Source organism: Odontomachus brunneus, unplaced genomic scaffold (genome assembly GCF_010583005.1).
Source record: "Odontomachus brunneus isolate Ranch 3 - 2012 unplaced genomic scaffold, Obru_v1 Obru_scaffold_111, whole genome shotgun sequence".
NCBI classification, from domain to species: Eukaryota; Metazoa; Arthropoda; class Insecta; order Hymenoptera; family Formicidae; genus Odontomachus; species Odontomachus brunneus.
This window is the reverse complement of record NW_022639561.1, coordinates 349032-354658: the sequence shown is the minus strand read 5'-3', so window position 1 is coordinate 354658 and position 5627 is coordinate 349032. Positions and strand designations below refer to the sequence as shown.

At 42.8% G+C, this 5627-nt stretch overlaps 1 pseudogene; it reads right to left on the bottom strand.

The window, feature by feature from the left end:
- Window positions 1-3152: 3152 nt before the first annotated feature.
- LOC116849328 lies at window positions 3153-4683 on the bottom strand (annotated as a pseudogene).
- Window positions 4684-5627: the final 944 nt, after the last annotated feature.

Sequence of the window (5627 nt, the reverse complement as noted above, 5' to 3'; positions counted from 1 at the left end):
AGAGAGTTAAAACAACTCGTTTTTAAAGGCACTAAATGTACGCGTGTCGACAAATTTCTCATCACACATATTAGATCGCTTGCGGGTACGATAAAAATTTTATAAGCTACTAATTTGCATGACATATCTAATAACTCGAACGATTGCAATGATGATATCAATTTAAATATATCTAATGTTCAGTCTTTTTTAATTACATCAAGTGCTAGTGTTCGAGAGCGAGGATTATTTTCTAGAAATCGGCGATCGAACGTTCTAGAACGTTCGCTCAATCTTCAGCATCGCGACAGGCTCGCGCTAGCCGCAGCGCGAGTTCACACTTTTTTTCGCTGTGATTTCGCTCGCTGGTCGCGGTTGCCATGCCGACCGCTCGCGCAAACAAACAAACATACGCGCTAGACAACTCTCGCTTTAGATCGCCGCTGTTACCACGCGGACCTTATATGGCAATATTCTAGAAGATTCGGCAACCGCGACCAACCAGCGAGCGACCTGTCGTTAAGCGCTTTTTCGTTAAAAGCCGCCCTCGTCGACGACGAGGGCAGTCAGTCAGTCAGCAGTCGGTGTCTCGTTTCTCTTGGCGAGAGAATCACATCTCGGTACGCGCGCTAATCTGCTGATCTCAAGTAACGGCGATCGACTCAATGCACTCGTCGCGCATCCACTTGATAGACCGGAAATCAAGTTCTCATTCTGGCCGACTATCCTTCGGGGACTGCGAACTCCGCTACATTCGAGCCGCTCGCGAGATTCAAGAGTCGCAGTATCGCCGCGACTCCGCTCGAGCGCCGAGAGTCTAACTCTCTTTCGGGTCAACTCCTCGCTCTCGTTCGTAAGTCGGCGGATCTCGTCCGCCGCTTACCGCTCGCGCCGTGCGCGCGCTATCATTCTCAGCCTCCGCGGCCTCCGCGATCTCCGCCCACGGTCAACCGGACCGTGGCTCTGTGAGACGCGTCGCGAGTCATCAACTCGCTTCACTCGTACATTTAATTTAGTGCGCCTTGTATCACTATATAATTTCGTGTCATTACATTGTTCCTTTCAAATTTTCGAGAAATCATTTGTTCGACGGCACGCGCACGCGCGCCAGGGTCGCGGAAGATCTTCGTCGCTCGCGCGCAAGATTTCCGTCGCGCTCGGCTGACCCGGCTGTCGGCAAACGAAGATATCCGAACCTCTCGGCCGTCGAACTGCATTCTCGAGTGACTGTGTCGTGCAATAAAGAAAGTGATTGTCCAGAAAAGTGTTCAATTACTCGACTCGCTCACCTTTCCTCTCCGCGCCCTGCGCTGAGCGATATCAGCGCGTTCGCTCGCTGCCCGACGGGAGCTCAGCCCGTCGGATCCGCGACATAAATAGTAATAGTAATAGTTTCGTTAACAAATAATAGTAATAGTTTCATAAACGACCCCATAGATGATTCCAGCGATTTTAAAATGACTACTAATGAGAACGATATTAAATGTATTGATATTTATACCGCGCCTATTGATGTCAAGGTTGTTGACTCGGACAATAATATCGAAGATACCAGCATTAATTCAATAAATTCGACATATCTTAATAAAGTAGAAAATTGGAGAGGTAAAAATAACAGTCCAAACCGGGGAAAATATTTAACTGTGTGTCCGGACGTTGAAAATATATATGTAAAACCAAAGTTTACAACAACAGTACCCTTGTTAAAAAATGGTAGCATTTTAAGACTGGCAATTCTTGGAAAAAATCCTATCAAACTTATTAATACGTGCCCTTTTGATACAATTGCTCAGACGATACTAGTCGGATATTATGATTGGGCAAATATTCATCGTTATGTGGAAGAAACTTAAAATGACATATTCCAATTTATTAAGGAATTATCGACGTGTGGACCATCCCAAAAAGTATATAAAAATAGGGCACTTATATTAAATAAATTTATTACTCCCGTAAATGGAACAATGGATTGCAATTATAACATTTCTAATATTATCGCGAGATATTTATTAAAGAACGAATTTTCGTGCAACATAAATCTAAATTGTCATACTTGCCAACATGTAGAAAACGAAAACTATAATATTATAGATATTAATGTGAAGCCATTTTATCAACAGAATATGCGCGCCTTAGAACATTCTATAAATGAAAAGTATACTGATAGGAATAAAAAATGCATTCGTTGTGACGGAGAAAATATAGAATGTTCAGTTACTTGCGGTTAGATGCTTTTCACTGACATAGAGTGTCTACAATGGACACATCTCGCAAAAAATTTGAAAATATCAAATTGGGAAGGAGTATTTACACTGAGTCACATACTCAACGATCTTTCATTTCACGACTGCACGTTCAAATTGCTTACTGTTATAGAGTATCAAGAGTCATCTAATATAACAGATATAGCTCATTACGTTGCATGTATAAGCAGGCTAACAGGAAAATGGGAGATACACAACGATCTCTGTAGAGAAAAAAGCCGTTACTTACAACACGAAGAGTGATACTACAAAAAAGCAAATTATCTTTACTCGTATATGTAAAAACATAAAAACGTGACTACATTCTATTTAAGATTAGAATAAAAATTAGAATAAAGATTATATTAAAACAAGATTTTAGATTGTAACAGCCGCACTTCTCGTGTTGGTTGTATCGCCGGGAGTGTATCGTCGGAGTCCGGGGTCGTTAAGTGATTGACACCAGCAAGTAACAATAGATAACAATTTATTTGACTTTCAATGTACAGAACAACAGTGTGAACCGCGTATAGTTCGGTGCGAGACGGCGCCAGTAATCGGATCGCGTTTTCGATCGGTTGTGTCTCGCGGTTCGGTAGGCGGGGCGAATGACGCGAAAACGGCTGGTCGCGAGAGACAAGTCGCGCGGATTTCGCGAATCGCGGTGCGGACAGGTTGCCGCGGGGGCCCGACGGTAGAATCGGTGTTTGCGTGTCACAGCACGCGGCGCGATATATCGGGCGATTCGCTTATCGCCGAAACGAAATAGGCAAGTATCGACAAAGTCCGATCGGGCGCAGCGAACACACTGGTTCGTAGACTTGCACGTGGGTTCGGGATAAGATCAGTACCGAGAAAACTCGATCGGGTTCGCGAACGCACGAACTCGTAGGCCGGTCGTTGGATCCAGGTAGGAAGGCGAAGTCGGCGTCAAGAGCTCTCGACGGAGATAGCGAACACACAATCTCCTGGTGCCGGTTTCGTCTGTACGGTTCCGGAAGTTGACGGGAAGACAGAAACGATACGGTCAGACTCCTTGCTCTCCGCTCTGAAGCATCAAATTCGGTCTGCGATCCGGATCGATCTCTCCGCTTACTTCTCGGCCACGGTTTATATACCGTCTCTTTACATTTGACGTTGTTGACGTCCCGCGTCCGCGATGTTATTTTGGTCTAAGCTAGGCGTGGCGCATGTTTATGTTTGTCTTATTTGTTTGGCGCTTAGCGCCGTTTACAGCCGACGGTTGTTGTGTCGGCATCGTCACAAGATAATAAAATTTCAACTTAGTTTATATGTTATGTTATGTCCAATTAAATATTAAATATAATATTATATACGATAATATTATATAGGGCCATTTGAAAAGTTTCCGGCCTTTTTAAGAAAAACACGTATTTCGAAGCAAAACAAAATTTATTTCTCGACGTAGTCTCCCTGCAACTCGGTACATTTGGTCCAACGTTTCTCCAATTTTTTTAAACCGTCAGAAAAAAATTGATTGTCTAAACCTGAAAAATATTGGTTTACAGCGTTTTCCACCTTAGCATTTGACTTATATTTTTTTCCCCCAAAAAATTTTTTCAAATTTGAAAACAGGAAAAAGTTGCTGGGAGCTAGATCTGGCGAATAGGGTGAGTGCGGAAGCAATTCAAACTTTAATTCGTTCAATTTTGACATTGCGACCATGCACGTGTGAACCCGAGCGTTATCCTGGTGAAACAGAATTTTTTTCTTGGCCAAATGCGGACGTTTTTTCTTAATTGTGGCCTTCAATTTACCCAGCAATGCAGCGTAGTACTGTCCGTTAATTGTTTCACCCTTTGCAAGGTAATCGATGAGAATTATTCCACGGCTATCCCAAAAAACTGTCGCCATCACTTTTCTTGCAGAGAGAACGACCTTTGCCTTCTTAGGAGTTGGTTCCCCCACCGCAATCCACTGCTTTGGCTGTTGTTTGGTCTCAGGCGTATGGTGGTATACCCAGGTTTCATCGACGGTTATCATTCGCCGCAAAAATTCCGCTGGATTTTTTTGATACAGGCTAAGACACTCGCGCGACATGTCCATCCGTATGCGCTTTTGGTCGATCGTCAACAAGCGCGGCACCCAGCGCGCGGATAATTTTCTCATATCCAATTCTTGATGTAAAATCTTGTGCACCCGTTCAGATGATATCCCACGCCTCAGCAATATCCTTAACCGTCAATCGACGATCTGCAATCACAGTTTGATGCACTAAATCGACCATTTCGTTAGTTGTAGCGCTTTTCGGGCGCCCGGAACGTTCCTCGTCTAAAATGCTCGTACGACCACGTTTGTACTCGGCCACCCAATGTTTGACCGTTGTAAATGAAGGGGAGGCTTCACCGTATACAGAGTCTAACTTATCTTTTATTTCCTGAGTCTTTTTCTCTTTCAAATGAAGGAATTTTATCACTGCGCGATACTCAAGTTTCTCCATTGTTGACAGACAATGTCAGCTGACAACTTTGGAAGAGTTGCCATAGACAAAGTAATAATCAGAATGACTTCAACTTTTTACGGTTTACATATGTCAAGGCCATCTATCGGACGGCGAAAGCAATTTTTTTCTACAGTTACTTTATGTCGATAAGGCCGGAAACTTTTCAAATGGCCCTCGTATATTGGAAAAATTGTGTTTTAATATGATATATGTCGGAGTCTCCGGAGGTCGCCAAAAATACATTTTCGTTTTATTATAACTGAAAAGCGGTACAAACAGGTAAGAGCGATTGCAAAGCAGGACCCGCTTTTAGAATTCAAATATCTCTTAATATGTAAAAGTTACCATTTTCACGAATTCCCAACATTCCGTATTTCCACCCACATGGAGGTACAAACAAAACGAAAAGCGGTACAAATGGGTACAAACAACTGTGAAACAGAACCCGCTTTCAGAATTCAAATATCTTTTAATATGTCAAGGTAACCCTTTCACAATTATTCAATATTCCGTATTTCCACCCCCATGGAGGTACAAACGAAACGAAAAGCGGTACAAACGGGTACAAACGATCGCGAAACAGCACTCGCTTTCACAATTCGAATATCTCTAAATATGTCAAAGTTAACCTTTCACGATTTTTCAATATTCCATATTTCCACCACCATGGAGGTACAAACGAAACGAAAAGCGGTACAAACGGGTACAAACGATCGCGAAACAGCACTCGCTTTCACAATTCGAATATCTCTAAATATGTCAAAGTTAACCTTTCACGATTTTTCAATATTCCATATTTCCACCACCATGGAGGTACAAACGAAACGAAAAGCGGTACAAACGGGTACAAACGATCGCGAAACAGCACTCGCTTTCACAATTCGAATATCTCTAAATATGTCAAAGTTAACCTTTCACGATTTTTCAATATTCCATATTTC